Source organism: Malaclemys terrapin, chromosome 10, assembly GCF_027887155.1.
Source record: "Malaclemys terrapin pileata isolate rMalTer1 chromosome 10, rMalTer1.hap1, whole genome shotgun sequence".
Classification (NCBI taxonomy): Eukaryota; Metazoa; Chordata; order Testudines; family Emydidae; genus Malaclemys; species Malaclemys terrapin.
Genome location: NC_071514.1, coordinates 25,231,487 through 25,243,834, shown reverse-complemented (window position 1 = coordinate 25,243,834; position 12,348 = coordinate 25,231,487).

The following is a 12,348-nucleotide window of genomic DNA, read 5'->3' as shown; positions in this document are numbered from 1 at the left end:
CTGGAATCTAGTGGGACAAGAAATGTTAGGTGCTGGGATCTCCTCCTGCAGTTTAAAATTACGGGAGCAGTTAATTTGTGGGGTGCTTGAGGGATATGTTTCTTGTCTTTAACCTATTAAACTGAATTGTTTTAAAGTGTTAGTACAGTGCTCAGAGCGCTGTATGGTGCTTTAAAGAAATAAAGAAATAAATAAATCAGTGTGAACAACCGGAAGGTCATGTTAACAAAATTGTTTTGAATCTTTGTCTGCAGGGCAAAATCATGGAGAGAAAAGCTCTGATATTTTCATCAGCAAAGTTCATAAAATGTGGGGCTTCAAGATTACCCAGGAGATCATGGCAGGGCTGCCAAAGCTGCTGCATCCTCTGGAGGCAGCAAAAACACTGATCTCTCTGCAACTGGCTCTGCAGAAACTGACCTTCTCTCACTCCTTAAATACAGAATGGGGAGGGCAGGCTTAGGGCTTCCCTGGGATGCTTAGATTGTTGAGCAGTGTAAACTGCCAGTTGAAGCTGCATGTTACTCATGTACCAACAGGCTAGCTCAGCTTCTCTATTAGGGAGGCAAACACTACTATCTGCTATGGAGATGGACGGCTGTTGGCTCTGTAGTGCATTGGCCTGATATGCTAGTTAATCCTCTGACTCAGTTGGAATAGTGTAGAACAAAGCAGTTTGGGGGGCTGGTTAGTTTGCAGAACAGACTGAAACATTAAAAACCCAATTCATATGCATTTCCATGAATGATGACATCTGTCATGTCAGCCTCCCGCATGCTTACAATATTGAATGCTGAAAAAGCAACCAACTCATTTTCTACCAAGGAAAACAATCTGGTTTCAGCTTCATACAAAATCCACAAAGTAGAGGTATAATGAGCTTCTTGAGATCAAGATTCCAAATTCAGGGATCATACTGACTGGAAGTTTGATTTCCAAATACTTTCCATTCCAATTCTTCTGCAAAACTGAAAGTGAGAGGATTTTTGTGTGTGCTTAAACTCACAAGAGAAGAACAGTTTGATACTGGACTCCACAGAACGCTGTGAAACGATGACTGAGCTTGTTTTAAGAGGAAAGGGGTCCTCTGATTGATGGAAAAGGGAGAACACTTCTAATTCACCTCTAGTTGAGAGAGCCACAGATGGAGAAGGTAAAAACTAAGGTGTGGGCCTGTAACTGAGGAATTTACTGTACTGCTGCCTGGTGGCAGAATCGGTTGTTATGCCAGGTTGAATTTCTACCATTGCACCTCAGTTTTGGCTTCTAACACTCCTGCTAGCCCAGTCTTGACTCTCATACCTATAGCTCTGCCAGTTTATTTAATATCTGACCTCAGTGCTTTAGTGATTCTGTTTGGATCTCCTTTGTCCCCAGTCACTTTTTTCACTCTCACTATGATTAGTAGTCCTCCCCAGTAAGGACCTGATTCTGCACCGCTGAAATCAGTAGGAGGTTTGCTATTTGCAGAATCAAGGCCTTATAAACTAGCTCATGCTTTTTCAGACTAATCAGTTGCCATCCCATGTGGAATTGTGCACCCTTCCTCTGCAGAACACTTACGCCTCAACAGCATAAAGAGGCAGTTAGCAATTTTCAACTTCAAAAGGGAACTTGCATAGCTCCAAGTGAATAGATTCTGATGCATGTGACCAGCAAAGCTGGTGTTCAGGAGAAGAGGAGGAATAGAAGGTGACTTAAGTTAACAATGTGTTGGAGAATTATCTGTTTTAATACATTACACACACAAAGCTATGTTAAAAGATCATTAATGTTGTACAGTCAAGCACTCAAAAATTAGGAAATGCCAGAATTAAGGTGGTCCATGCAATTGTATAATGAGAAGTATCAGGCAACCTTAACTATAGGTGACACTGCCAGTTTCACCTAGCATAATAAATTCCCAAGGTTGTCATGTATCTCCCACGTCCAACCAACCTAATCCATTTTCCCATAGTTTGGTGCTCATCTACAGAAAAAGCCTCTGCCACGGTGGACTTTGAAAACTGAGGTGAGATTCTTCCTTTCACTGTCCTGTAAAGCTTTGTACATAGTTTTAGTTTCAGCTCAATGCTCCTGTTTTAGTAGTTTTGCCCTTCATTACTTTTCAATAGCTGTCCTCCTTTGTTCACCTAATTTGTCTGTCTCCTTAGTTATATTTTATCCTCTTAGTGGGGGGTCTCTCCATAGCTTTGCTTTGTGCTCTACAGAGGCCCTGGAGATCCACACCAATGTTTTTCCTCTGTAATCCCTGTCTAATCCCACTAGCCCCCACTTCAAATCCTTAGTCTCCAGCTATGGAGGACTAGATGCTGTGACTCCCTTAGACACAGCAGTAGAGCTCCCTGAGCCACCCAGCAGTTAACAGAGCATGAAGCTTTCAGATTTAGAGACTGACACCTCTAATGTCCTACTTACTAGGCATAACTCAGTTCATCTAGGCATAGTGTTCAAACGCAGATAGAGCGTGTATTTGAAATAACTGATTTAATGTTTGTTGTCTAATTTCAGGACTGTCCAGGATTTTTAGACAAGGGATCGGGACTACTACTTTCCTCTACAAAGGTAGAGGGGGGTGAATACAGCAAAAACCAAGCAAAAATGTTAATGAAGAACACCCCACAGTTGTCCCCTGCCCCCACCAGTCTTGGCTTCTTTTATTGCTATTGTCCTCACCCTACAAAGCCTAATCACAGGTGTAAAATATCCTGCTTTCTCTCCCTAGATCTAGGAGCAGCTGCCGGGATGGAATACTTTAAGAGAGTACATCACCCGTGGACACAATGGTGCCCTTTTCCTGAAAGATTAGAAAAGTCGTGATTTCTTGTAGTGCCACTTTTAATTAAGCATTTTAATTGGATTCATATATGTAGGTCACTGGGATGCCTAGTTAAGGAAGCCACAGACAGTTAAATTACAGAAAGCTCTGGGATCCGCTTGCCGTCTTGCATTCATATTCTGTGTCAGGCATGCCAACGAAAGAACAGCTAAGTTGCCACAATTCATCTGAAGCCATGATTGCTAGCAAGAGATGCAGGCTCCCCCTCCTTAACTGTTTCGGGGGTGAAAGTAGTCTACATAGACTACACCTAGTTGACTTGGCTTACCACTGCTGAGGTGCAGATATTCTACTTGTGAGTCATGCCTCTCTTCATGTTGAATTAACTTTGTGTGTGTGTGTACCATGCACTGTACTGTACCTGATGTGTGTTCTGTCAATGGTGTTTTCTAGTCAGAGAATAATAGCTTGCTCCTTTATTCCTTCTGTTGTGAACAATCAAATGTAATGGAGGTGTGATTGCCTTTGTTAGTAGTATTGATGGTCCAATAAACACAATTTCACAGGTCACCAGCAAACAGGGATGTGCACAGGAATGTCACTGCTTTTGAAGGGGCACATTCTGTGGGCTGGAGGAGCTCACTCTTCCTGCCACAGCCCTGGGGCTGGAGGAGTTCTGTGCCCTTGCACTTGCTTGCTCCCCCCTCGTGCACACCCATGCCAGCAGGGACAGAACCCAAGACCCTCAGCTCTGAAGCGTAGGCCTCTATCACTTGATCTAAAAGAGTAATTCCATTAATTGGTAGCAGTAGCTTATTCTCTTCTCAAATGGGTGAAATTCACCCTTCCGTAGAGGGCCAGCACAAAACTATGCACCCTTTAAATTAGAGTGACCACCTTTTCAAAAGGCAAAAGCTGGACACACAAAGGAGCCCTGCCTCCTCTGTGGCCCTGCCCCTCCTCTTCCTCCCAAGGCTATGCCCCCTGGCCAGGCTGGAAGAGGAGGGACAGGGTTGGGGCCAAAGACCCTCAACCTGCAGTCCCTGGCCCATTTCCACGTCCTCACCATGGTTATTTGGAATCAAACTGTGCCCATGTGTTTTCTTCAGATTATTTTTGTTGTGTAAAGAACAAAAGGCCCAAAGCCTCGATTCTTGGTTTCCTCTTTATTAATTGCAGGATAATCCTGAGGAGATTTCTAGAGGACTCTTACCATATTTTTCTATAGTTGTCATGTTTGTGATTTGATACTTTCTCTCTGTGGTTTTTAATAATGTGTTTTTCCTGTTGCATTACTAGTTGCCACAGTGAGTGGCCCTGCATAAATGCCTATACAGGAACCTATGCTACTTCTCACTTTACTAATCTACAACCTTCCCCCAGAATTCTCCCGTAAAACACTAATCAGTCTCTCCCTGCTCCTCTGCAGATCTCATGTTACTTAGAGTTAATTACTTTTCCAAAACAGACTCACTGCAGGATGCTTACTAGTGTATACGCTAAAGTATTATCCTAAATAATTAAAATTGAACGACAGTTGTCAAAACAAATTAACAAAGTACAATTTTGGGGGCGGTCACCTTGGGTTTTTTTAATCATGTTTCTTCACTTAATTGCTAATCTAGAAAATTGTGGCAATGCTGAATGGATCTCCTAGTGATTAATGCAAATAAGTGTAGAGTTATGGTAATGCTGCAAAATTCTGTAAAACCACATTTTGATACTAAGATGTTGGCCTCAGTTGCTGTTTAACCATGGGGGTGATGTCAAAGCAATCTGCTTCAATTCCACTAATTTTTTTGCCCTCAAGGACATACTAAATGCAGCCCAAAGGTGTAGCTACCTTTCTCCTCTATGGAGAAAAGGGCAAGCCATATCATTCCTTTGCTCTGGCTGCAAGGTTGTTCAATGCAATCCAGTTGCTGTTTTGGAGCCCTCTAATTGAGTATGCATGTGACAGATTCGAGGGACCATTTTGTTCCTGAAACATGAGAGGTTAAACAACTCAACAAGCTTACTACGTAGGTGAAACCAATAAGGAACCATTATAATAGTTGCTTCAGGCAAAGGGGAGAGGCTAGACTCTGAACCCAGGACTCCAACCAAGACATGAATTTTGTTGTGGGCTCTGGTGGCTTGCCCCTGAATTTTCAGTTATGTACAGTTCCTGCCAGCTGATTTCAGTGACATGAGTTGGATAGCTCAGTACACAAAGAGCTGGGAACCACCTATGAGCTAAACAAAGGAAAAATCAGTCCAGCAAGATTTCTTTAAGCATAAGTCCTCTTTGGTACAAAGCCCCTAGAAATGTCATGTTGCCAGTCTCGCAAAGATGTATGACACATCTCTGCTAACAGGCTTCAGACTCTGAGAGTCAATTATGAAGGGGTTTCATAGATTCATAGATTCTAGGACTGGAAGGGACCTCGAGAGGTCATCGAGTCCAGTCCCCTGCCCTCATGGCAGGACCAAATACTGTCTAGACCATCCCTGATAGACATTTATCTAACCTACTCTTAAATATCTCCAGAGATGGAGATTCCACAACCGCCCTAGGCAATTTATTCCAGTGTTTAACCACCCTGACAGTTAGGAACTATTTCCTAATGTCCAACCTAAACCTCCCTTGCTGCAGTTTAAGCTCATGCAGTTTAAGCCCATTGCTTCTTGTTCTATCCTTAGAGGCTAAGGTGAACAAGTTGTCTCCCTCCTCCTTATGACACCCTTTTAGATACCTGAAAACTGCTATCATGTCCCCTCTCAGTCTTCTCTTTTCCAAACTAAACAAACTCAATTCTTTCAGCCTTCCTTCATAGGTCATGTTCTCAAGACCTTTAAACATTCTTGTTGCTCTTCTCTTGCTGGACCCTCTCCAATTTCTCCACATCTTTCTTGAAATGCGGTGCCCAGAACTGGACACAATACTCCAGTTGAGGCCTAACCAGCACAGAGTAGAGCAGAAGAATGACTTCTCATGTCTTGCTCACAACACACCTGTTAATGCGGTTCTTGGCCACTAGTTCACTGGGACCCACCTGACCCTCATTCCCTTGCCAGCATCCTCCACGCCAGCCGATTCTCAGTTAGGACAAAGTACACCCAGAAGGAATGAGGAGGGTCCCACATGTAGCCATTCTGCCAACCCTCCAGCTCCCATGCAGTGACATGCCTGGACTTTAAAATTGAGAACATGCTCTAAGGAAAAAAATGGAAAGCTATGTCTACAACAGAGACTGCTGGCTGAATTTAGCATAACTACTCCTTTGGCTTCATAGCAGAGAATTCACTTTGGCATTGCCCCAGTTCAAGTCCCAATGGTGTCATCTCCACACAATAAATTAATTATGTGTGCATTGATGCATAAAGCAGCTCTGAGGGTTTATAATTTTATAACTCTTAACAAAAGCATTTGGAGAGTCTGGGCTCCAAGAGCACGTGCCTAACCAATTATTACAAAAATCAGATCAGCCTTTGGAAAAGCCCACAGAGGACTCTTGAGAAGACTGAGAGAATTAAATAGGAGCTTCCTTCTTCTTCGTGATAAACAGGAACAAATGGAAAAGCTTAAAGGAGATAGGTTTCAGAGTATATCAGCAAAAAGAACAGGAGTACTTGTGGCACCTTAGAGACTAACAAATGTATTTGAGCATAAGCTTTCGTGGACTAAAGCCCACTTCTGACAATTCAGAAGAACTAAGAAAGTGCATTTCCTCTATTGCCCCACAGAGCGTTGCCCTTATGTTGTTCATTGCTTAGCTGGAAAACATTTTTGAGTAGAGAAATTGCCCATCTAAAAAAGCTGGCCTCAAAGATTAGATTATCAGAGTTATGATTAAACATTTTATTATCACTACTACTACTGCTATCATTGTATTATCTGTCCTTGATGGAGAGAGGAAAGAAACCTTATGCACTTTGACTAGAGAATATAATTAGGGAATTTATTCACCTATAACTTCTGTGATTCTGGCCAAAATTTTCAGGCTTGGGGGCCTAAAATTATTATTAATCCATGGTTAGGCTCCTGAATAAGTGGGACCTGATTTTTAGCGGTCCTTGCTTAGGTTTGAAAATGTTAGCGTCTATATTTTATTTAATTGTACACTACATGTTATACATACATTTTTTTGCTGTTTAACACTATCAGACACATTTTCAACTTTGAACTTGCATGCCTCAGCTTGTATTCCTAAGTATTGGCATTTTAGGCCATGTCTAAACAACAAACTTTGGTGGATGCAAGTTACATTGGCATAACCCCCCCGCAGTTAGCATACCACTTGTGCATGTGTGTATTTGGCTTTTTGGATCTGTGCTGCACATACCAGGAGTGCTTGTGTTCATGCACAGTGTGGTACACCATGGGTAGGTATCCCACTGTGCAACCTGCCACCATCCAGTACTCTGTTTTTTGGGAAGTTTTGGCTATGCATGGTGGGGCAGAAATGAGTAGTGCAGGGGTGACTGGGAACAAGGGGTCAACATCCCAGTGTGCAACTGTCTCCATCCCATAATGTCACCTATTTCCCATGATTTTCTCATGTCTGCCATCTCTGACAGAAGCATGGAGCCTGCACAGCTCTGCACTATTGCCATCGGCGTTGCAAGCACCGGACGCATGATCCTCTGGTATTTGCAGAGCCATAAGAAGAACCAAATCAGCGGTGAAAGTGATGATTTCTTGGAAGACAGATTGCTGTGGGACACAGCGAGAACCAATTCAAGGTTGTTGGTGGTGGTCACGTCATGAAGCAGCTGCAGATGGTGGAGCACCACTTCTGGGCTTGAGAAATTAGCACTGATAGGATGGCATCGTAATGCAAGCTTAGGATGATGAGCAGTGGCTGCAGAACTTTCGGATGCGCAATGCCACATTCCTATATCTGTGCGCCAACCTCACCCCAACCCTCCAGTGCAGGGAAACCAGAATGGGAGCTGCATTGATGGTGGAGAACTGAGTGATGATCACACTATGGAAACTTGAAATGCTGGATTGCCACTGGTCAGTGGTAAATCATTTTCAAGTTGGGAAATCCACAGTCGGAGATCTTGTCATGCAAGTGTGCAAGGCCGTTAATGGTCTCCTACTATGGAGGACTGTAATTCTTGGTAATGTGCAGAACATAGTGGATGGATTTGCAGCAGTGGGGTTCCCGAACTGTGGTGGAACAATGGATGGTGCACATGTGGCACCAGACCACTTTGCCACAGAATACATCAACAGCTACTTTTCTATGGTTATACAAACATTGATGGAATACTTCACTGACATCAATGTTGGCTGGCCAGGGAAGGTGCATGATAACTCTCTAAGAACACAGAGTTAAAACAAAAGTTTCACAGAAAGTGAAAGTTAAGAAAGCTATAGGCAGGGACTTTCTTTCCCAACCAGAGAATTACCATTGGGAATGTTGAAATGCCAATCGTAATCGTGGGGGACCTGGCCTACCCCATGCTCCCCTGGCTCATGAAGCCGTACATTGGCCGCCACCTCAACAACACCAAGGAAAGACTCAGCTACCAGCTCAGCAGGTGCAGAATGACTGTTGGATGTCCTTTTTGGTAGATTGAAGGGACACTGGCGTTGTTTCTCATGAGATTGGATCTCAGTGAAAAAAACATCCCAATGGCTACAGTTGCCTGCTGTGTTTTGTATAATATCTGTGAAGCAAAGGAGGAAAAGTTGCTGCCAGGGTAGTAGATGGAGTTGGAGCAGCTGCGTGCTGAGTTTGAACAGCCAGACCCAAGGGCTATTAGAAGAGCTCAGTGTGGAGCTACACGGCTCAGGGAAGCTTTGAAAGAGCACTTTAACAGTGAGCCACAGTAATGTGTTGTGGACTGCACTCTACCTGGCCTGCTGATTTGGGGCCTGTTAAGAACTGTGCCTGGTGGACATCTATGAATATAACACTGTCATTGCACCTATTAATTTTGTGGTGCTTGCTGAACATTTATGATGATTACACTGCATTTGTCACTGATCCTATGAGTCGTCACATTGTACGGTAAGACATAAGTGGGTGCTTTCAGAATTACTAGGCATGCTGCAGCATGTGTGGTAAACTAATAAAGATGAATTATTTTCCAAATAATAGAATGTTATTTGGTAACAGAATCAGTGCAAAGAAAAATCTGTGCAATTTACATGCAAATAGATAACTTAATAAATTAATGGCACAGAATGTAACAAGGAAAGATCATTTGTGTCCCTTTTACCTACACATACAGCAACCATGGCTTTCACAGGTCAGTGTATGTGAAGCTGTGGTTGTCTTTCATGTCCTGGGGTGGAGTGGTAGGTGAAGGGATGTGGCCTCTGATGCCATGTGGAATGTTGAGGGAAGGGTGTAGGGTGGTGCTGCAATGGAGTTCTCTATGGACTGCAAAGGGAGGCAAGCCCGTAATTGTTGTACCTATAAGTTCACAAGAGTCTGCAGCATCTGTGTTTGCTGCAGAAGAAGCCCCATTATGTCCATGCATCTCCCTCTCCTTTTCCTGCTGGGCCGCCTGAACCTTTGTCCTGTCTGCTCTTTTCTTCTCCAGGTGTCTGCAATGTTCACCCTCCAGGCCCTTTGCTTGAAGTCTGAAGCAGCACTGACTTGGTAGGTGTGCTCACCAAGCTGGACAATCAGGAAAAGGCATTTCAAACATTCAGAGAGTTTTAATGGGTAGAGGTGGGGGAGGCCTTTTGCTCTCTGTGACTCCTGGGCAGTGGAGTTAATTGTGACCAGAGCAGTCAGTGTGGGGCATTGTGGGACAGCTGTTGGAGGACTGTTAGGGTCAATATAAGTAAGGCAGTGTTTACAGTCGCACTGCATCGACCTCAGTACATCAACTATGGCTCAACGCTGCTCGGAGAAGTAGCATTACCATGTTGGTGGGAGACAAATGTAAGCATAGATACATCACAACCAGCTCAACGTAAGGCAGCTTACATCCATCTAAGTTTGTAGTATAGAAAAGGCCTAATTTTTGTGCATGCAAAATTTTGAATCTGGGATATAATCTCTGTTTGAACATGAACAAAAAAGTTAGGAGCACACTTTTAGGCTGACAGCTGTGCATGATGGGTTTAAGACCTGTCAACAATTTTGGCCCTGAATGTAAATTATTTTATTCCAACATAAATACACCTCTAACATGCCCTAAACATGAACTTCTGGGACATTCATTGTTTGTTATGCTATCAATTTGCCTCAAATTACAGGTTATCTAGAAAAATACATTTGAACATTTGGTGATAATTTTTGCCTTGTGAATTGAAACAAGGATGATTACTTCTAAAGTATTTGACTAGATTTCAAGTCATATGCTGCCTCAGCTTGCATGTTTACTTAGCTGGAGGGCATATCATATGAAAGAAAACAAATGCTTCAAACTACACACAAAGTCTTTTCATTGACTAGTTGGCAAGGCAATCTGTTTTGCACTTATTTTTCCTACAAATTTAAGCACAGTTTTGTATTAATTTTATATGAATGTTGAAACATAAATGGCTAATATCAGGTTTATGGATTTCTTATTTATTTTTTCCTTTTGTATTACACAGATGGTTGCTTAAAACATTTTGTTTTAATCAACAGAAATTAATATACATTAACCAGTACTGTATGTAAGGCTTGGAAGCCGTGATTTACACCACCCATATATAAACCACTCACCAGAAAGTGAGCAAAGCTGCTCTGTGGTAAATACCAGGAGTGACTTCCACTTGAAACAAATTTAGCATAGTTTCTACAGGCTTGGCAGCAGACACTTCCTGTCAGATAGACGGAGAGAGAGCCTAATTGAACTCATGTTTCCAATAAGGTACAGGATGCAAATAGAGCAAGACTAAAGCACAAAAGGATGTATCTGGATATCCTGATAGAGCCTGATCCTGCTAATACTGACACATACATTCTTAAATTTATTACCATTCAATGGTAACATTCAGTGGGACTACTCACAACAGTCAAGTTAAATATGTGCATATTTGCAGGATTGGGACCCTAATTTGTAAAACTATTTTGACTAAAAATGGCCTTTGTACAGAAAAAAATGTAATTCTGATTACTTTCCCCAAAGAAACAACTAAAACCATTTTTTGTTTCTCTTCGTTTGTTTTTTTCCTGCCTTTTACCACCCCACCCCATTTTCTTTCCATTTTGCCATTGAAAAGAGGGAGAGGGGGAGAAAGCAAAAAAAAAAAAAAATGATTTTTTTCAATTTTCAATGAAAGTTTAAAAAAATTAGAAACTTAAAAAATGTTGACAACTTTTTTTAATGAAACATACTTACCATTTTGGCTAATTCTACTCATTTGTCTACTCTAGCAGCTAGCCACGTGACAGATGTGACACATTCGTGTTCATCATTTTCATAAATGTAATATGCAAGATTTACCCAGAATACTTGTTAAAGCACTTGGACTCAGCTAGCAGAGAGCCTGTAAAAATGAACTGAGCAGTGGTTACACTCTGCAATAATTAAGATGTGTGTAGCATTTCTGTGCTTAATGTTCTTTAGGTCATTTCAAATGTACTTAAAGCCAAAGAATGGTTCTTGCAATGCAAGAGAGCCTGGAAGATTCAGTGTGTTTGCTTAGCTTATGAGACAGTAAGTACAAATTAATAAGTACAAATTTTTATAAGGCTGTACAGCTTTGTCCATTCCAAGTTATAAAGCAGGCTTAACTGTCAGTGTTGTTAGCAAAGACACCTCTAATCAAGCAGTACTATGAGAGAAAAGCTACTAGATAAATAGTGGAATTCAAATATGCAAACATTAAAAGATTGGTATCAGTGTATGAGAGAGAGCAGTTATTGTGAGGTGCTGTTATGTCAATAGAATTATGATCTTATAAAATTTGGAATACATACTTTATTTTAAAATAAATATAATTTATATGCAGCAAAAATATAAAAGTTAGTAACTATAACTGAATAGAATTTTTGTAGATTCCAGGCATCCATTTATATTTTCTTTTCTTCTTTAATTCTCCTCCATCCCCTTTTCTTTTCCAGATTTATTCTTTGTGTGAAATCCTGGCCCTGCTGGTCTATCAGTGCTATCAGTGACTTCCGTAGGCCAGGATTTCTCCTTTTCTTTTTTGCATTCCTTTAAATTCCAATAGGCTTCTTTGATCTGTATGTATTTTTCCCCACTGTGTTTCTACTGTCTTCTTATTGTTCTCCGTTTTTGATGTGAGCTGGTAGTCCTTTCCACACACAGACACTCCTCCCCCCCCCATCCCTATCCCTCCACTACACAGTCCAAGCTCCTGGGCGGGTTCATTGCCTCCTGTTGTCTTGGGTGGGTGGCTTCTGATTAACTCATTCTGACATTTATGTTCATTGAAGGGAGCATTCAAATCCATTCTCAAAAAGGTTTGTGATCAAAGCAGTCATCAGTACCTCTCAGCATCACACTCTGCATCCCCAATTTAACTCTACCCATTGTCCCAATGGTGCTCCAAACAGTCATGAACAGTATAATCCATCCCAAATCGAAAGAAAATAAACAGTCTGCCAAATTAAAAATAATACAAGGTTAACTATATGCATATGGACAGTGACTATCTGTCAAGA